Source organism: Pelodiscus sinensis, chromosome 3 (genome assembly GCF_052426305.1).
Source record: "Pelodiscus sinensis isolate ZL-2025 chromosome 3, ASM5242630v1, whole genome shotgun sequence".
In the NCBI taxonomy this organism is placed as follows: domain Eukaryota; kingdom Metazoa; phylum Chordata; order Testudines; family Trionychidae; genus Pelodiscus; species Pelodiscus sinensis.
Genome location: NC_143054.1, coordinates 67,400,853 through 67,423,505, shown reverse-complemented (window position 1 = coordinate 67,423,505; position 22,653 = coordinate 67,400,853).

Sequence of the window (22,653 nt, the reverse complement as noted above, 5' to 3'; positions counted from 1 at the left end):
CCTCAGGAAATATTAGTCTGTTCCCAGACAAAAGTTTAAATAGGTGCAGCTTTGAGGCCCCATTTTTGTTCATATTTGGAATCGAGTTGCTGGGCCTTGAAGGGGTACATACAGACAGAATGCACACTACTATCAGACTCTGCTGAGCACAGCTTTTGCTACCCTGTTACATAAACTGAGGTGAGAATTAGCGATGGGTGAATCTCAAAGAGTTTGTATTAATTCAGTAAAGGTGCTAAAATGTAGGCGCTTATCTGAACGTACCTAGTTCTCTTTGTTCTGCGAGTCAGACATGCTGCCTCATGAATGGACACTCTCATGGGATTGCTGGGTCAGGTACGTCGGAAGTATGAGAACAGATTCTCTTGCAGCATTTCAGCACTTCTAATCCCAGAAAAGGAAAAGAAAAATAGCTTGAAGGTCTCATTCATATAGTTGGGCAAAGGTTGAGCTCATTTTACCTCTTCTCCCTTAAAAACAGAGATTCACACTGCAGAACAGCACTATGATTTCACATTCCACACTGAGGTTTTCAGGTCCCAAAAGGAGATGACATTCCCCCTCTATTAGGGTATCCAGAGAAAAAGAACAGAGTTTTCTAGTAATAAATATAGATATATAGGTATCTAGTTCCCTTTTTGCCTCAGAGGCTATCAAAAAAAATTAATCAAGCCTTTCTTTCCAGTCCATCCACAGATTATTTTAAAGCTCACACATTTCATTTGAAATCCTCTCAACCTCATCACTGCCTTTACCTGATGGCTGCGCGCAGTCATTGCTAAACAATTTGTTAAAGTGTTATATTTTTAGAGATGTCAGCTCACTTGTCATCAAATAGTAATGCCAGTTTGCAGATGTCATGAGGAAGAGAAAGTATTCATGATGAGAGATTAAATGAATGTCTGAAAGTAAATGACTACCTACCCATCTTATCTTCTCTTTCCTTACACTTTCTTTCCTTCCTGTAAAAACAGCCATTCACCTGCAAGAGTTTTAGCCTATATGAACCCAGTATAGTGTCTTCTTAGCTACACTAAATTATGCAGTGCTTCTAAACAAAGGTGTACAAGAGCTGAATATAAATTAGAAAGAAAGTGATCCAAGGAGTTCTAGAATTAAATCAGGCCAGAGTAGTCACTACCATTTACCCAAAGAAATCACTCAGTGGTATCTGAGCTACTAATTTCCCACATTTTAGGTACACAGAGAGGAATATAGTGGTATCTCCAGTGCCATGGACTTCTAGCTGCAGGCAAAAGGTCACTTTTTGATGGTGGCCACTGTATAAAATAGGTGATACAGAGCTCACATGGGAATAAAGAGGTGAATTTCCCCTGCAAAGTGCATCTAGTTCAAGAACATTAATGTATCATAAATTCTGGGTTGTGTTTTTTCTTTGAAATACAGACTGCATGTTGCTTCACTCTATTATTCCAAACCAGAAAGGAAAGGTAAGCAGCACAAGGGAAATAAACTGCATAGAATTTGGATACAACTGATTAATTTTCTGTTTCATCATGAACTTTCTCTCCTCTTGACTTTCTACAATGCTCCACAATTCATTACAGGCTACTATGAAAACAAGATCTTGGTGGGAATAATACCAATTAAAATAATACTACTCATGTGTAAACATTCTATAGCCAATTTCTATTATCTTTAGCTGAAGTAGCTGGATTACTATCCTGTATACAAAAAAAGCCAAGTGAATCAAGGTTGCCTTATTCTGAAATCTTTCACAATATACTCCACCTCCCCAATTGACACTTTGAGTTTGATCAGTTACTAAATAAACATATTCAAATGATAAACAGTCTTGCAGCACCTTATAGAGACTAACAAAAAATGTAGCTGGAATCATGAGCTTTTGTGGACACAACCCACTTCTTCATAAGAAAGAAGTAGGTTTTGCCCACGAAAACTCATGATACCATCTACATGTTTGGTTGTCTCTAAGGTGCTGCAAGACTATTTTTTGTTTTTTTAAAGTTTTTCCAGTTACAGACTAACTCGGCTACCCCTCTGAAGATACTCAAATGATGTCTAGCAATCTGTGGATGCAAATGTTTTCTGATCTTTATTTTCTATGTCATGGAAATAATGGTCATGTATGGAGCCTGGTACAAAGGGGGTTAAATTAAATCTTATTTGGCTGATCCATCTTTTTGGTCTATGCACACATCAGAGGGTACCAGATGAGAGCTCATCATTAAAGCATAGGTGAAGAGAAATTTAATGAATATGAAAAAATATATGGCCTCTGCTAATATTTGAAGCATTTTTTTCCACTTGTGAAGAGTACAGTCTCAGGCAAACCAGCATAAGTGCTACTACATAACCTGATAATGAGCCATTTTCTGGTCTTTCAAAGGGCTCATGTGTGCTAATGAAATGGCCACTTTCTGCTGCATTCTTTATATGGCGATTTTAAAAATGTGAACCATTTACTTTCCCACTTTGCTTACAAAGGAAAGCTGATTGTTTTCTGTGAAATGTAATAGCATCCTTGATGAGACAGTTAGTTAAAAACAACCATTTCTCCTAAACTTAGGCTGGGATTTATTTTGTGTTTAGCTGGATGTGTCATCTTCCTTTTGGATCTGGTGTTTAATAATGTCAGATATTTGTGAGAAGAAACTGCAATGAAATATTTTAAACTATTGAAACCGCAGGAGACTAGTCGAGCCTTAATGGTGTCGATTGCTTTGCAGATGCCTATAAAATAGAAGACCATATTTCCAATGATTGTTATCTATATTATTTACTGAACATGACTTAAATTTAGGGTAGGCAGTATTTTTGTACCTGTGTTGGTCTCAGTGTAGAGAGATAAAATGGGTGAGGTAATGTCTTTTATTGAACCACCTTCTGTTGGTGAGAGAGACAAACTTTTAAGCTCTGTCCAAGATATTCCCTCACCCATCTAGCCTCTGAAATTTAGGTGACATTCCTGCCTCCACTTTAATCTAATAGTTCATTGGGTGAGTAAAGAAGAAACAATATATTTGCCTTTAAAATTTTGCATATTCCCACATTGTTTTGAATATTTGTTCTGGTTATTTCAGAGCATTTTGTCACCTTACTAAATAATCAGGTGCTTTGTAATCTCCCAATCCTTCAGAAATGTATGTGCATGTGTCTGATAGTTGGATCTCTTTAATGATGTGGTGAATCATGTAATTTTTTTCTTCAGAAAATTATTTCAGCAGCGTTTTCATTTTTGCGGTTATTTCTTCACTCTTTCCTTTAATTAAACCTTGTGTGTCATTAATTCATTAATTCCAGGTGATGAGGCCAAGATTCCAACTTAAAGAGGAATCAACAGAGAGAATTGCAACTAACTTATGCTAACTTACTCTAATGCAACATGTAATATACCCTATTTCAATTAAGTGTGCTGGTCAAAGTAATTATCAGATCTTTCATTTTGCCCCAAATATTCCAATAAATAAGGCTGCTATTGTTTTATTTGACCTCTCAAAGACAAAGAAACAATTGTAAACCAAATGGTTCTACACAGGGTTTATGGTTATGAACCCTGATTGTGGTGTTTTCCAAATTAACACCGAGTTACTTCACTTCTTTCATTAAAAAGTTTATTTTCTATGCTCAGACTCTGCAGTTGTGAGTGGAGAAATATTTCTTCTCAGAAGCATCCAGGGGGACATGCAATTTACCTAGGTTTCTTGGTAGGGGCTTGAGTCCATTCTGTATTATATTGATGGAAAGGAGCCCAGCCCTGGTTGCTGTTGGCTGCATCTGGCAGAAGGTCTGTGCTTCTGATTTTTACAGATGAAAACATTAGGTGTCTAAAAACTTTATTTTATTTGTAGTAAAATGTGCTTTAAATGTTTTACTTTAAATGCCTTATTTGCAAGACTCAGAGACCAATTTTTTTAAAAAAAGATTTGCTTCTAATAAAGCCTGGTGCAAAACTGATTGTCAATAGAAAAGATTCCCATTGACTTCAGGAACTTATTTGATCATACACATATGTTTTAATTACACGTTGCACATCTCTGTGGATGTGGATATTAGTTCTTTTGGTAGTTAAAGATTTTGCAATACTGAAAACAAATTATCTACATGTTTGAAATATGAAAAGATATCTCTCACTAGACCAATAACCCACAGTCCTATACTTCATGGGGGCAAGATAAATACCTACCTTGTAACACATGGATTGGAAGGTATATAGATTAGCTAAAACAATAGTGAATCTATGTTGTTTTACATAATCTATATCAGTTATAAAATTTGTTTTCAATAAGCAGAAAGGAGAAGAATTCTAAGGTATAATTCCACATATTATTGAGAAGTACTTTTGAAAATCACTGTAGTGCCACAGCCAGAAATCCATAACAGCAGGGAAGGATGTTTTCTTATTCACATGCAGATATTGTAAAAAAAAATAATACAAAGAAGTGGTCACGTATAAGAATGCTATCTTATCCATCTCTGGGTTCTGGTAACATCACACACTCTGTCACAGAATGCTTTAGTAGAATAATTGTTCTGTTATGCATGGTCACCTATCTATTTTGTCTTGTTTTTATGTTCACTGAAATGCAAAGACGAAAAACATGTTTTTCCTATTTCTTTATACTTTTAACCAATAAAAATGCACATTTGTTCCTACTCCAACATATTTTTCCTTCCCTGTTGTTGAAGCATCCATTTATGATGTTTTATTTTCAATAATCTCTACTAAAAAATTACAGAGAGGAACCTGTTGATTCTGAATTCAAAGTTATAAATTGGCCAATGCATGAATCATATTTAACATCTTTATTCGTGGTCTGAAGTAAGAGAAACATGTTCACAGTGGCTATATCTAGACTATGGAGTCTAGAGGACGCATCTGTTCTTCCAAAATTTTTTGTGGAAGAGCAGACGTGCTCTTTTGGAAGCCCTGTCTTTCTTGTTTCACAAGGAAGAAGGGCTCTTCAGAAAGAGGAGGTTTTTCCAAAATTTGGCCCAGTGTAGATGGGCCAAATTTCAGAAAAGCCTCTTCTGAAAAAACTATTGGAAGAAGGTACACAAATTGTGGAGCACAATTTGCATACCTTTTTCTGATAAAAAGCAGCAGTCTAGATGTAGCCAGTTTATGCTAAATTGAGAGGTGCTGCAAATATTACTGAGGACCAATATCTGAGGTCACTCAAGAAACTCCTGTAAAAACACATATGAGAAGCACGAAGGTTAATAGAACCTCACAAAGACCTGAGATACACGACAATCAGACTATAGGAGACCACTTTTGAATCTGTATTTTAGTATTGATCCTAGATTCTTTTGATAGTATCCTATAGTGATGTTGTGAAAGATGAATGGGGAGGAGATAAGGGGCAGTTTCTGCTCATTGTAACCCAGGTGGATAAAAAAACAATAAAACCCTTTGTCAAGATCAGGAATCATCCTTTGTCATTTACATATTAGAGCAGGGCTACTCAACTTTAGAAGCCCTGGGAGCCACAATGATACCCACAGCACATGCTGAGGGCTTCAACTTAAGTGTGATTGCACATATATGCAAATATGTGCAAATAGCTTATTTCACATTGACGGGCATGAGTACAAAGATTAAGGCAAGACTACGCAACACACAGGCCCCATTTAAGTTAGTTCTGCTGATATTAATAAAATGCAATGTTTACCCGATTTCCATCCATATGACAGCACTTTTAATGAGCAATGACAATCCGGAAATGTAACGACTAAAACACATATCAACAAAAGACCATTATATTGACTACTTTTTTATTTTGGCTGCACAATTTTAACAAATCAAACAAAAGCTGCCAATACAATATTTACTGAAATATAAGTAGAATCACTGTGAAGTTAAAGGCACTGAGGGGAGAAGTGGCATGGCTAGAAAAGGAACCCAGGAATCCTGCTTCTCAGAATCCCTTCCTTTCCCCTGCCTGCCTCACCAAGCACCAGCTCCCATAATCCTCACAGAGCAGAGACTGGAACCCCCAAATCTAACCAACAGATCCACTGCCCACCTACAGGAAAGGAAAGAAGCCAGTTTTAATGCCCAGCTCCCAATGCACCCAACCCTCCCCCAGAGCCAGGTACCCCAGCCCTCCTCGTTCCAGCCCAATGCCCTTCCCCTCTTCTAGAGCCAGGTACCACCCAGCCCCCTGCTCTAACCCAATGCCCCACTCCTCCCTCAGAGCCAGGCAACCTCAGCCCCCCTGCTCTAACCCAATGTCCTTTCCCTCCTGCAGAGCTGGGGACATAAATCTAGTGGGGCAGAGGGTAGCACCCTGGGTCTCATAGAAACCACACACTATTCCCTTCAGGTACTAGGGCCTGTGCACAGAGTGGCTGTGAATGGTCCGGGCGTGCAGCTCTGAATATTCCATTGAGAGTATGTGCCACTGCCACCTCCCCAATCCCCTTTGCAAGGCAAAAAAATCCAGGACATTTTTTGCCGTTTAAAAAACCCATCCAGATGGAGATTTAACGTGTGAAAACAAGGACATGTCCGGGAAAAACTGGATATATTGTAACCCTACCCAAGCCCCTGTGCAGACCTTTCTCGCCCCCGCCTTGCTGCCTGGCTCTGCCACTGCCTTGCCACATCTCTCGCTGCCAGCTCTGCCACTGCCTAGCCACATGCCTCACTGCCTGACTTCCCCACTGCCTCTTGCTGCCCCCAGAAGCTCCTGCGCATGCGCCAATGCTGCCTAGCTCAGTGTGGTGCTGCACAACTCTGCTCATGGGGAGGCGCTGCTGCTGTGGCTGATGCAGCAGGCATGTTCTGCTGCCACCTTTTACCGTCCCCCTCCCCCGCCAGCCAATAGCTCCTGCGCATGCGCCGATGTGGCCTGGCTCAGTGTGGTGCCGTGTGGCTCAGCTTGAGGGGAGGCGCTGGTGCTGGAGCCCACTGCGACGAGGCCGGCAGGTGGCCCGGGAAGCGGCTCAAGGCACCACAGGCTGCATATAAGCAGGCCGCAGGCTGCATCTTGAGTAGCCCTGCATTAGAGGGACATACCCTGGAGTGTGCTGGGACCAGCTGTCTATCTCTGATGATAACAGTTGTTTAGTTAATTTTGTAACTGCTCACTCAGGGTCCTACTACACTGAAGGGCTTAACTCGAAATAAGCTAAGCAAATTGATCTATGTCAATTGTGTATCTTATTTCGAAATAGCTTATTTCAAAATAGGGAGTGTCTACGCTGCACTTCTTTTAAAATAAAGCACACTTCCTCCGACTTTCCTTATTCCTTGTACAATCAGGGTTACAGGAATCAGAGTAAGAAGTCCTCCAGCTTGACAGGATTTTGACACTATTTCAAAATAACTGTCTGTTGTGTAGAGGCAGATTAAGTTATTTCAGAATAGCGCTAGTTATTTTGAAATAGTGCTGGAGTGTAGACGTACCCTCAGTGGGAAAGTTTGGATGGATACATAACCTTATAGCCTATTAGCCTTAGGGTACATTTATTTCGAAATAAGCTATTCTGGAATAGTTATTCCAAAATAGCTTATTTCAAAATAGCACGTCTACTTGCAGGAAAGCCTCAAAATTAGTCCAAGGCAGGCTTCCCTAATGTAGACGTGCTACCTCAATTTAGAGCCCTGGAAGGCACTTAGAAGGGCCCTGGTAAGGGACTATTTTGAAATAGCAGCAGTAGAGCATCCATACACGCCTTATTTCAAAATAGCTATTTTGAAATAGGTGTTATTCCTCATAAAATGAGGTTTACAGATTTCAGAATAAGCCATCCATTATTTTCAAATTATTTCAATTTGAAATAATTGGCTGTGTAGGCGCTCACATTGTTATTTTGAAACAATGCTAGTTATCTCAAAATAATGGTTCAGTGTAGATGCACCTTTCGAGAACATCCATATACAGACCTCTTGAAAACTCACAAAATTCCCAAAACAGCACATGGGAGGAGTTGTCTACAGTGTTTGCTGAACTATGCAAAAGCACATTCCCCACACCTACAAAGGCTGGTTGGTACAGAGCTGCAGCACCTGACTGTGACACAGAGGTAATGTGGCTTTTCCAGCTCACCTATGTGACTTGTCTGGCCATGGGAAAAATGTTTTGTTTTAGGTAATTTGACTGAGCCAAGAAATGGGAGTGTTTCTTCTCCCCCATCCTTTCCTTTCCCAGCACTGGTGGGTAGGCAGCAGACAGGATGGAATGCTGATGTTGCTCACAGATTCCAAACACACAAATAAATCATTTCACTTCTTGTTACTTTCCAAATCCTCTCCTGCTATAATCCTAAAGTATAACCGCAATTAATAGTCACAAAAGCTTCCCTCCCAAAATCTGAGTATCTCAGTAGTAGTGAGGGAAAGTGCTGTAGTCTAGACACACAACTTGAGGGAGCTTTGCAGTTGGATGCCATTTGAGTGGCAGTCAGGAATAAGTATAATTCACTGTACAAGATGCAAAGCAATGAAGACACAAGTCCTCTGCACTCCATAAAACATTCTACTAATTTTGGCCACCATGCTCTGCAAGCAGTCCCTGTAAAGAAAATGCAACTACTCAGATCAAGACACTATTTACTCAGCATGAATAATGGTGGCAGAATCTCTCCTTTTGATCTCATGTACAAGGAAACCCCTCCAATTGGAGAGCAGCAGCTAGATGCCTACTCAATTGCCTGTGTGTGGTACTGTCCTATATTTCTTACACAGTTATACTGATATGAATATTGCACATGTTGAACCCTTTCTCACTAGATACTGCATCTCCCTAAATATGGAAAGAACTAATGTCTCCATAATATCCCAATTTGTGTCCATAAGGCACTAGTTCAATCTCTCTTCATATTGCCATTGTCCTAGGAACATCCAGGGAGGTCGTATTTAATTAAACATCACTCATTTTGAAATAAGATTCATTAATCAAAATGGCTAAGAACAGAGAATAAGTTAGAGGATTTAAAAAGTTGGTTCTTTATAGGAATTTTGGAACAAAATAATACAGAATAACTCATAGGAGAAAATATGCTTCAGAACTGAACAAAAACATTCAAATTCAGAAATTTTCTGGCAGAAGGGAAATTTTCTGGGAGAAGAGGATTTAACACTATTCAAAAATCCAATTTTTCAACCAGTTCTGCAAAACTCTTCAGCTTCAGAGGGGGAGCTGAGTTAGTCTGTAACAGGAAAAACTTAAAAAACAACAAATGGACTAGTAGCACCTTAAAGACTAACAAAACATGTAGATGGTATCATCAGCTTTCATGGTCACAACCACTGCAAAACTCATAAACATTCAAGGGAACTACAGAGTTGCCAGCTATTCAGATAAGGAATATACCTGCTGCCTTCTGAAAACCTATTCATCATGATTAAATTACTGTAGCATCTGTAGGCCCCAATCAAGTCTGGGTCCTAGTGTGCTAGGCACTGTACAAACACATAATGAGGAATATCCCTTCTCCTAAGAACTTACTGATTAAACAGAGAAGACAGACAACTTTGTGAGGGGAAACCAAGGTGAACAGACTTATACAAGACCACCCAGCAGGACAACAGTAGGTATAGATTCCGAGTGTTCAGAAGCCCTGTCTGATGTCCCCTCAACCAGGCCACTAGACTGACTGGAGCTATGGTGTCTCTCATCACTCACTATTACCACACATATCTTTTTTTTTTTCAACATATCCTAAACTCCCATTACAATCCAAATGTACGCATTGATAAAATGATGTGTGAGTGCAGCAAGGTAGGGTAAACTGCTATGCCAGTTAAAATCTGTCCTGTGCAAATTGTGTTGTTAGTATGGTAGAAAAAGTGGGAAAAGATATGAAATCCTATGTTTAATTTTATAAGATATAGTTGAAATTTGCAAGAGAACCTTCAAAAGGGGTTAAATGTCTTTACAGGTTCATCTAGTTCACCTAATTACTGGTTCAATGGACTAATTAGGAATGGGCTAATTAGTGAGAACAATAGATGCCTTGGAACTGAATAAGCTGATAACATCAGCCACTTGAGCCATTTATGTGTAAGTGGAAGTTGATACCCAAATCGCTTTTATTCTGCAAAATGTCTAAGGCCCTGTATGCCTGACTTTGAGTGACAGCCCAACTACATGTTGTAAAAAAGGTTTCAAAATGTGCGAGGTAAAAAAAATCAAAAAACACACAGAATCAATGAGTCATTGGGATAAGTTTTTCACTTTTTTAAAAAAGATCCTGCATTAATTATTATTCATCTTCAAATTTCTCCCTAAGCCAATTTTCTAGAACCACTCTTCTGAAATAGGATCCTCACCCTTTTCCGGAATCAAGCAATTACACTCTTGGCTGCCATCAATGAATGATTAAGCCATTCATTATTCAACACACTACCCAAAATATTCCACATAAGCAAGGTCACATCCAGCCAGAGCTTTTACACCAATCAACATATCCAATACATATGCATGAAGAACCCTTTTGCTTTGCATCCACTCTAACAAGGCTCAATCCTGTGAGGTGCAGAGCACGTAGGTTCCCTGGCAAGACCAGTCAGAGGGATCTGGGATGTGGCTTAGCACTTCACACAGGATTAGGACCAAGTGTGGTGAAAAGAATTTATCAAAATGACAATGACAAATAAATATTTTATAGGACATTGACCTAAGTTTCCATTAGTTTACTAGGGACTAGACTAGTTTGTAAAGTATTTCTAGATATATAGCCATTTGCCCTCTAAATACCCCAAGACTATTTACAAGCCATATTTGATGAGAACTTTGCACTGTCTAGATAGTAAAGCAACTTTGTTTCAAAGGAGAGTTAAAGGATTAAAGATGATAATGGTCCATGCTATAGTAGGTTAAGAGGCAAGGGCCAGACAAAGATAAGGGTTGAAAACTGCGTGTACTTAAATTGGGTTTCATTCAACTGTTGAGTCCTGCCCACTGCAAAAGCTCTTTGTGACAACTAAGTTTACTAAACATAAAATTTAAAGATTGAAAACTTGTCTGGCAAATGGGAAAATGTTCAAACTACTGAGGTATATGAACCATTTCCAAATGTTTTGGGGAGGAAAATGTGGGAATTGCAACATCTAGAAAGGGGGACAGATGGTCTTTTACTTAAGAAAATGGACTTGGACTCTAGAGATTGGAGGTTAGTTCCTAGCTCTGCCACTGACTTCCTTTGTGACCCTGAATATGATATTGAACGAGGGATTTCCTGAAGCACTCAATGTTGGTTTAATTCCATTTGCATTAAAGTCAATGGGAGTTTTTAAACTGACTTTAATAGGAGCAGAATTGTGTAGAAGAAAGATGCCAAGACTAATGGACCTAGGAAATAAAATATCCTATTCGTCTACAAAATTGCTACAGCACAAGGAGCCACAGCATAATCTTCCCTGTAACATGGAACAATGCTAAAGGTGGGAAGTGCAGTTCCTTTTCTATTCTGGTTTGGCCCATCTGCTCAGATTGTTAACAAGAGATGGCATTTGTTTCTGACATGGACACCAGACCACTGGGAATAACACTGAACTCCCTAACTCATTTCACACAGCTTACCAAATACAAATTAGCTTTAACGTAGAAGTGAAAGTTCTATTACCTTATCACTGAAGCTCCTTATTTTTAGCCCAAACCCTACAAATTTACCCCTAGCAAATGAAAATACTTTGCCTCAAGTTTCAATGTGAGCCATGTCTACTGTATCACTGTCCATTAAGGGTACATCTAGACTGCGGGGTTTTTCCAGAGGTATCCCAGAAAAACACCACATCCGGGGAATGCGCTTTCTCTTCTGTTTGGGGGTGGGTTTTTTGGGTTTGTTTTTTGTTTTTTTGCAGAAGAGCAAATGCTCTCTGTTGAGGAGCCCTGTGTACCTCGTTCTATGAGGAATAAGGACTACTCCAAAAGAGAGGCTTTTCCACCATTTGGCCCTATCCAGATGGGGTCAAATGGCAGAAAAACCTCTTCCAAAAAGCAGTTGGAAAAAGCTATGCAAATTGTGGAGCACCACCTTCATCTGTGTGTGCCTAGGGAAAGCAATAGCACTCACCTGATGGGCCTTCCCCAGCTTCAGACAATGCCTAGAAGACATCCTGGGTGGGCAGTACCAGCTGCAGGGCAAGCATGATCTCCTGGCTTGCAGACATCAAAATGCTTCTGGTCTCATCCGACTTCTCCTCCTCCTCCACACAGGTTCTGCCCTCTGGAAGGATGATGATGGGGGTGGGGGTAAAGGGACTGACCCGCCCCCTAGGATGTAGTGGAGCTGGGCATAATATGCGCAGGTCTGCTGTGTCACCCCAGAGTGGGAGCTGTGCTCCCTGGCCTTGGCATAGGCCTGCCTCAGCTCCTTAACCTTCATGTGCACCTGCTCTTACGTGAGGCTGTGGCCCTTGTTGCCCAGGCCATCAGCCATCTGGCCTTAGATATCTGCATTCCCATGCCTGGTGCAGAGAACCTGGAGGTTTGCCTCCTCTCCCTGGACCTCAATGAGGTCCAGGATCACCACACCAGACCAGGAAGGTGTGAGTCTCTTTCATCCTCAGGCAGGGTTCTGGAAGCTGGCTCCCTGCATGGCTGCAGCTGTGGAGGGCTCAGACGGAGCATGGGGGTCGCTCATGGCAGCTGCCAACACTGTGCAGGCTGTTGCTCTTGTGGCTCAGAGTTGTCAGGGCCTGCTGTGTGCCACAAGCCCTTTCCCCTGTGGCTGCAGCTTTAACAGATGCACGGAAGGGGGACTATAGAGTTCTGAGGAGTGTGGAAAGAGTGGCCAGCAGGGCACCTGTGGGAAGGCCTGGAGGCCTCTTATTTCAAAATAATTCCAGCTGCCCTGTCTACACATGCTCTATTATGAAATAGCTATTTCAGAATAGGCGTTATTCCTGATGAAATGAGGGATACAGAATACAGAATAAAACAGCTGTTATTTTGATATTATTTTAAAATAACAGGCTTGCTGTGTAGAGGCTCACATAGGGTATGTCTACACTACCACCCTAGTTTGAACTAGGGTGGTAATGTAGGCAACCGGAGTTGCAAATGAAGCCCGGGATTTGAATTTCCCGGGCTTCTTTTGCATCTCGCCGGGCGCCACAATTTTTAAATGTCTGCTAGTTCAGACTCCGTGCCGCGTGGCTACACGCGGCACAGACTAGGTAGTTAGGACTAGGAAGCCTAGTCCGAACTATCTACTCCGTGCCGCGTGTAGCCATGCGGCACAGAGTCCGCACTAGCGGACATTTAAAAAATGGCGGCGCCCGGCGAGATGCAAATGAAGCCCGGGAAATTCAAATCCCAGGCTTCATTTGCAACTCCAGTTGCCTACATTACCACCCTAGTTCAAACTAGGGTGGCAGTGTAGACATACCCATAGTTATTTTGGAATAATGTTCATTATTTCAAAATAATACTACTGTGTAGCCGTGCCCTAGGAGACCATAGGTCTGTTCCTCAGTTTTTCTATCTGTAAAGTGGGGATAATGATGTTTCTCTCTTTAGTAAGGCACGTTGGGATCTACTGAATGACTTAATGTCAGAAGATATCACAAAATGCCACTCGTAGCACCTTGTTTTGAGTGGGATGTGCAACATTTCTTAAGAAGTTACAAGACATCATAATTAGGGCTGCAGCTGTTTCATACTGGATTGTTTTGGAGAAAGTATATGTTACATGAATTTTAATTTGCTAGAGCCCCACTGGCTTCCATGAAATTTACATTACTATAAAACTGATATAATAGAAAACCAGGCCTAGGAATCTTTTGACAGAGTCACAAACTTTATCAAAATTTGTCTCATTTATTATTTTATTCCAGAATTTTCTATTTGCTCCCATTCCAACACTAATATCACTTCTTGCTTCCTTTGCCTTTACCTAAGGCTCCTTATCTCAGAATATTCATTCTTATTAAATATATGTTCCTGCTATTGCTCAACAAAATGGTTTGAATAACCAAGTATTACCATAATATTTATTCACAAACTGAAATGAGTATTCATTAGCTGACATTCTTTGCACTGTATGATTGACGAGATAGTTTCTATTCCTTGAACAGGAACAGCCTCTTATTCCTATTTTCAGATTATCTGCAAACATTCATCACTGTTCGATGGATCTATTAAGTCAACAATATAAACAGTGCTTTGCAAAAGTAACCCCAAGAGAACTTTATAGCTGAATATTTGTTGAAGTATTTATTGTTAATATTTTTCTGAAGCACTTGCTTCCAGACTTGTTTGTGAACATTCACCTGAACTTGTACCAATGAACAAACATAATATCAAAGAGCAGACAACCAGTAGGGTTTTTTCACAAGCATATTTACAAGTACTGAACCATTTGCAAGCCAGCTGAACCATGCACACATCACAGTTGCAAATCAGGTGCCAAGAAAGTGTATCCAAATCTTTTTAGAGACGATGATATCAAGAAACGGAAAAAAAAAAGGAGACAGGTGCATATTATATTACAAGTACAGATTTAAAAAAAAAAAAACCTCAAAATGACTTTCATATTTTCTGGGAAGTAACTTCTGTCCACAGACTGCAAAATCAGCATTTTGATGTTCCAAGGCAATGGAAAGCTAGGCCTGTAGGGAAATGTCTGGCATATGCTTCCACTGAAGGAGAATTGTTTTTTTTCTGACAACAAGCACAAAGTGATGAAGGATGTTCTTGGTGTGTGAATTAACTTTAGTTTTTCGAATAACACCACATGGATTAATTTAAAAATTATTCCCAAATGGTAGGAAAACTGGAACGATTTAAAACTTCCGGCAGTAAAAACAGAAATTAGAATTCTGTTTTCATTAAAAACTTACCCCCTGTATGATCTGACACTTCCAATCTGTCATGTATATCTCTAAGCACATAGTCTCCCACTGGCATACTGCTAACCCCTAAGAGGTAAAAAGTTCCCTGCAGATGTAAACATTGGCCTGGAATTGGTCAGATCCTTCCTCTAAGACCAAATCCAGGCTGTTGTTATGTGAAGCTGCCTTCCATTTTCAAATGAGTACCACCAGGCTCAAAAAGCATGTACCCCATAGCATTCAGCTTTCACTGGAAACCATTGGTAGAGCTGGTGAGAAAACAGGAACTGAGGTGCCAGCAGCACACGGGTCAACTCTCAACTGCACATCTCCTTTCCATGAACAGTAACTTCTCAGCTTCTCCATGGCCTAACCAAATCAGCTCTTTGCCAGAAGCTGGGAATGGGCGAGACAGAATGGATCACTTGATGATGACCTGTTCTGTTCATTCCCTCTGGGGCACCTGGCTTTGGCCACTGTCAGCAGACAGGATACTGGGCTAGATGGACCTTTGGTCTGACCCAGTATGGCTGCTCTTATTTTCAGCTTACTATAGCTTGGCCTTAGGAGGCGGGAAGTACTTTCACAAACTAGCATCCTCTATAACATCTCCACTGTTAAGTGATATGCTCTCATGACATTAAAATAGTCCATAGCCTTGAGGTCCTTTAGGACACTCAGGCCTGCTGAAGGGGGCGAGGCAAAGGGAGCTACTGCCCCAGAGCTCAACCATTCAAAAGGGCCCAGGGCTCCTGACTGCCACTGGTGCTGCTACTTTGGCCAGCAGTGGTGCCCAGAGGCCCAGGCCCTTTAAATAGTCACTGGAGCACAGCGCCACACACTTTGATCAGTGCTGAGGGCTGCCTGCCCCTGGACTCGGCCCTTCCACCCAAGGCCCCGCCCCTTATAGGGGTACAGAGCTGGAGCCCCCCACACCTCACCCAGGAGCCCAGCAAGGCTGTCAGCTATCCTGTTGGTTACAAAATCACTTGTTTCTATCATATGGCTAGTAGATAGCACCCGAACATATTAGCCTCAGACCTGACCACTGTAATTTACATCTTTGTTACCTCCTGGCTCGGCTGTTGCCACTTGCTATACTTATCAACTAGGTTTTCCCAGCATTTCTCGGGTCCTCTACTCAAATAAATTTTCTTTTTCTTTATTTGAATCATTGTTCTGGGGTGGGATTGGGATTGAGGCATTCAGAATGCAGACTTCTCCAGAGAGATAGAGAGAACCAATCCCAGCCCTCTCTCACCGCAGCAGCTTGGAGCCAGGTGACAAGCACCTGTCCCTGGCCACTGCAGCTGCAGAGGACATAGCTAGGAGAGAAGTTCATGTCACCCAGCTGCAAGACAGAAAAACACAGAAACAGTCACACAAATAAACAAATTCTCTGAAATATACAGTAGATAGCTGTCTCTATCTTCACCTCTGCCCACTGCTGCCCCAATGAGGTTATAGCTGTCCCAATCCCCATCTTTGGCACCTTGCTGCCCCCCTGTGGTCATGCTACAGCAAGGGTGGGGGACCTAAGGCCCATGGGCTGGATGCAACCCCTGGGTTGCCTGATACAGCATTGGGGAGCCCACACTGGCACTCCAGCCTCCCTACCACCTCCCTGACCCTCGACTGATTTTTCTGAGGGTCAGCAGCCCCTGACCCAAAAAAGGTTCCACACCCCTGTTCTACAGTATAACTGCCACTCCTACCAGACCTCTCCCTTTCCATTTTCTGAGAAACAATCAAATTCCAGGCACATCCCATTGTTCTGGCACAGCCAAACCCTGACCTGGCTTTAAGTTACGATAAGAGGATGCTGCATACCACATTTGGTGGTCCTAACTCTTACCATTTAGGAGGAGTACTAGAACAAATGGACTCAAATACGGATGGACAGATAGATGCACATTTCTAAATATATAGTAAGAAGATGAAGCCAAACACTGACAAATTCCTAATTGTACAAAATTCAGAACACCAAGGCTGTGTCTACATTGGCAAGATTTTGCACAAAAGCACTTGATTTTGCGCAAAATCTTGCCGCCTGTCTACACTGGCGGCGAGTATTTGCGCAAGAACACTGACTTTGTAATGTACAAAATCAGTGGTTCTTGCGCAAATACTCTGATGCTCCCGCTCAGGGATAAGCCCTCTTGTGCAATGGCCATCAGAGCTTTCTTGCGCAAGTGAGCGTCTACACTGGCACGGATGCTTTTGCGCAAAAGCAAATCTTTTGCGCAAAGGCACATGCCAGTATAGATGCTCTCTTGCTCAAATATTTTTAATGGAAAAACTTTTCCGTTAAAAGTATTTGCACAAAATCATGCCAGTGTAGACGTAGCCCAATTGCTTAACAACCCAGGCCACCATGAATCCATTATTCTGTGTTCTTCACTGATCCTCCACTGAATGTACTCCAGTTCAAGGTATGGAGTAATGAAATTATAAGTTTAGGGAACACAATATTCATGAGAGCTAGGCCTATTCTATACAATTCACTTCCTCAACAGATAAGAATGATGGTTAACCTCACCAGTTCAGAGAGAAATGCAAATATCATTTGAGACTTAACTTTCCCTCAGTACATTTTTTACATTTGCACTAATCACACCTGCTCATACTCAACTACAAAAGAAGATGTAAACAATCAAGAAGCTTGTAAGCTAATCAAACCATATCTCCACATGCTGCAAAGGAAGTTAGGGAGAAAGAAAGAGATTTTTATTGTTACCTCTCTTCATAAAAGTTTAGGTGATTGGCTAGAGGCCAGGTAAAAAGACAAGAACTCCACAATGCTATTTTTAGAGTCACTTTTTTTGAGAGAACCATGCCTAAAGAATCCTATTTGCTCCACTAGAACTGTTTTCATACAGTGTTAGTATTCCCTCATGTGGTGCCTATTGTAATCTCGGTTCTTGGAACCCAAATTCTATTTACCTCTCTCCATTTTACATCCAGCCTCTACTATGGAACCCTGACTGCTGGAAAGTATCTATTTCCCTTCATGTAGGAGGCTGATGCACGTAACTGTGCAGACTGACAACTGTGATCATAGGAACATAAGAATGGCTATACTGGGTCAGACCAAAAGTCCATCTAGCCCAGTATCCTGTATGCTGAAAGTGACCAATGACAGATGAGCCAGAGGGAGGGAACACAACAGCATATTGTCAGCATAGCATATAAAAGGCTCAAGACATTCAAACAAAGTGAAACGAGGCTTACAGGATCTGCTGACAAAGGGTTCTAGGGTCCGCAGATCCCCATCTAGACTGCCGCTCTGTGCTGACAAACAGCTGATCAACACAGCGCGGTGGCCATTTTGATTTTAACGAAACAATCATTATTTAAATCGCCGCTTCATTTCCCCTTGTCATCTTGCCTCGTTTACATGGCTCTGTTGACCAAGCCATGTAGTTTAGTCGTACCCATTGTGCTCCCAGTATGCTAAGTGCCTTACGGGTAAATATAGTAGACTCATTCCCTGAGCTAATGCATTTGTAGCCAATATGACACATGTGGGAGCACGAAATGAAGAGGGGAAATAGGGATATTATCTTTTGTGTAACTGGATGGTGGACCCAGCCAGTTGCACAAAAGTATCCCAAAGTATCCTGAAATAGCTACCCCATGTCTTTTGAATGTGTCCACTATTGCAATTTTGCCATCCTGTAAATCTCATTCTATGAGGAGCAAGGGATAGCTCAAAATAGTGCTTTATTTTGAAATTTGGCACTGGGTAGACAGCACCAAATTTTGAAATGGCCTACTTTGAAACAGATTCAAAATAAACTATGCAATTTGCTTAGCGCAAAATGTATACCTTATTTCGAGCTTCAGGTGCCTTGTAGATGCACCCTTAGAGTGCTTTTACAAAGCAGGCTTATGCAAATTGAGCTATGTCAATTGTGTAACTTATTTCAAAATTGTGAGCATCTACACAGCACTTATTTTGAAACAAAGCACTCTTCCTCCAACTTCCCTTACTCCTTCTACAATGAGGGTTACAGGAGTCGGAGGAAGAAGTCCTCCAAATTGACATTATTTCTACATTATTTTGAAATAACTGTCTGCTGTGTAGACGCGAACTAAGCTATTTTGAAATAATGCTAGTTATTTCAAAATAATGTTGTTGTGTAGACGAACTCTTAGTCTCTCTTCTCATTTGCTATTCTCCCAAAAGGGGATGATGTTACTTCCTTGGAACACTGTGAAGCTAAACACATTAAAGATCACAAGGTGCTCTGCTATTACAGTCACAGGAGACATAAAAGTATCTAAGGCAAACAGATCTCCTGCTTTTGCAAGTCACGCAGCAATACTGCTTAGTACTGGTCAGCATATTTTTCAGGAAATATTCTCCCTCCCCCCCCCCCCCAAAATACTGTTTTATCAAAAACATTTGGTGGAAACTAGCTTGACAAAGATTTTCAACAGGAAGATTTCTGAGGTTCAGGGTGGATTCTTCAGTCACTTCTAGACAGAGAAGAGAGACCTGAATCAAAAGCCTGACTTTTTTAGTCTGAAAACAGACATTTTGACACAATTCCATTTCCCAAAAAGCATTTGAAAGGTTTGGGGTTTGTTCCAATGTGGAATGAAAATGAATTTCAGAACTTCAAAAGTTATTATGAAATAAATCATTTTTCTGGCTCAGTTTACTTTTTATAATTCATGGCCCACAAAAAGGGCAAGATTGTTAGGTTGAGAAAGAAGGTGCCACCTCTTCGATACATGACTGGCATGTAGGTTTTGAACAGCTTCAGGCTAATCTGTTTTCAACTGAAATTACAGGTTCCATCTGCCAAATGAAGGACATTTAGGAGCAGTAATATATATGTAGCCAGATTTTAAAAGCTGCCTCCATGTTTTCAGGAAATCTTGCACTCAACAGAGCACTGTATCTATACCTTGGGGGTGCAAAAATCTATCCATAAAAATAGAGGTTCAATTTAGAAATCAGCTGTATAACCCTTTTGCAATTACCATTGTTATTTAGACAATATTTTATACTTCTAGGAGGATTTATATTTATGATAAAGAAACATTTATCATCCTCTGCACTGAAATGCATGTAAAATGGTGTCTCAGCATTTGTTCTTGCAAAAATTGTCAAACAACTACTATGATTGTTACTAGAAACTGGATACAAATTTCCAGTAACTTTAGAAAGCAGGCACAAACTGCATGGGAACTGAAATATTAGGGTAAGAATGAAATACACTACTTTTGGGAAGTTTGTGCTACCCAGTCAGAGCAAAATTAAGAATTCATTTGTATATATTTTAAGTCTACATTTTCTGATTTTCAGAAGTTTAAATTTGAATTAACTCTTCATTTCCTGACTCCAAATAATGAAGGATATTATATAATTTGTAAGTGGTTCCTCATCTATTCCAGACACTGTATTACAATGAAATGGACACTGTGAGCCTGCTTTGAAATGTGTGGAGGGAGGAACTGCTGACAGGGCAAGGAGAGAAATTACAGACATTGTGTCCTAAAATCTTGATTGTTTTATTCCATGTTTTTTACAGTAACTTTATATGCATGAGAGGTGACCAGTGTGTCTTTCTCCTTCTTCTGCTCCCACCACTTTCCTCCACAACATATATTACCCAACCCCGTACATTTCCAGCTAATCCTTTCCTTCCCATCCCCATTAAGCCGACAACACTTTAAAAACTGTCAGCGCATAAATACCTCCTTGTTGAAGTGTGGCATACTCTGCCCTTGCATACACATATCCCTGACTTCTGTTTACTAGAGAGTATCACACTTCCTTGGTTATGAAGTTTAAGCTGTACATAAGAACATAAGAATGGCCATACTGGGTCAGACCAAAGGTCCATCTAGCCCAGTATCCTGTCTGCTGACAGTGGCCAATACCAGATGTCCCAGAGGGAGGGATTACAACAGGTAATCCTCACATGATCCCTCCCCTATCACCCACCTAGAGGGAAATAGAGGCTAGGGATACCATTCCTATCCATCCTGGCTAATAGCCATTGATGGATCTAACCTCCATGAATCTATCCAGCTCTTTTTGAACCCTGTTAAAGTTCTAGCCTTCACAGCATCCTCTGGCAAGGAGTTCCACAGGTTGACTGTGCGCTGACTAAAGAAAAACTTCCTCTTTTTTTCATACATGCTGCCTGTTAATTTCATTTGGTGACCCCCAGTTCTTATATTGTGGGAATAAGTAAATAACTTTTCCTTATTCACTTTTTCCATACCAGTCATGATTTTATAGACCTCTATCATATCCCCGCTTACTCTCGTCTTTTCTAATCTGAAAAGTCCAAGTCTTTTTAATCTCTCTTCATATGGGACCTGTTCCAAATCCCTAATCATTTTTGTTCCCGTTCTGACCCTTTTCCAATGTGAAGATATCTTATTTGAGATGAGGTGACCACATCTGTACTCAGTATTCAAGATGTGGGCATATCATGGTTTTATATAAGGCAATAAGATATTTTCTGCCTTATTCTGTATCCCTTTTTAAATGATTCCTAACATTCTATTTGCTTTTTTGACTGGTGCTGCACACTGAGTGGATGTTTTCAGAGAACTATCCATAATGGCTCCAAGATGTCTCTCTTGAGTAGTTGTAGCCAAATTAGTCCCCATCATATTGTATATATAGTTGGGATTCTTTTTTCCAAGGTGCATTACTTTACATTTATCAACATTAAATTTCATTTGCCATTTTGTTGCCTAATCACTTAGTTAAATGTACACCGCGCATTTTCCAACTCAATCCTCTTGGCAGAGCTGGACAGCAGCAGCATAGCTAAAGATCATTCCCAGAGTTCTTCTAAAGATTGGCTGTGAATTTCCAGTGCATGGTTGTAGCTCGGGTTCAATGGCCAGGACATGTTCCCTTGAGATTCCAAGCTCCTGTGAAGCCAGTAAATCTGGAAGGCCTCTTAGCAAGGGCTTGTCTTCACATCCAGTGCTACACTGCACAGAAGCAGATGTGCTTCTGTAGCTCTTTCAGGAAGACACTGCTATGTCTCCAGGAGAGTTTCTCACCTCTGTGTTGTTAACCCAGAAGTCAGTAGCTATGGTGGCAGGAGAAGCTCTCAAGTCGACATGGAGATGTCTACTTTGGCGAAGGGTTTTGATTTTTCATACTCCTCAGTGACACAGATATTCCAGTATAGGTCTGTATGGTAGACCTGGCTGAAATCTTTCTGCACATACACCATGATCATTGATTTGGTGCCTGAAGTGTTTTGTAGGCATTAATCCAGAAAGCCTAACTTTTTTTGAAATAACTATTTTAATATTGCTTTCCCAAAGGAACCCTGGATGCCAGGCACCTGCTGAGTTAAATCTTGAGCAACAGAAAAACAGAAATCAGCTGGGCAATGATCTGAGCTGTGGCTTAACCCCTGTCTATGCACAAAAAGCATTAGTGAAACCAGTGGACTTTATGAAATGCTGTTTTTTTCAGGGGGTTGTATCTCAAGAAGTCCTTGCTCAAATCATACAATTCTGCCCTCTCCCTCCCCCCCATCCAAAGCACAGCAAATTTCAAGAGAATCCAGGTAACGATGTGGATTTTAGAGCCTTTAGACGAGTTGACCTTTAAACAGAAAGAAGATCTCAACTTTAACAGCACTGGATCTCTCTTATAATACAGGGGAAAATAATACACCTGGAAAGACCAAAGAATTCAGGTGCCACCTAGTGGGCAAACTTTACTGTTCCTTTAGAAAAACAAATTTCTAATAATGTTTCAATAACTGGCTAGACACCACAAACACACTGAACAAGCACAATTACCAACCTATTTTAGAGTTCCTCATACATATGCCATGATCACTTACCCCATATGCTCACTGATTTCTGCTTCTTCCTGAATCACAACA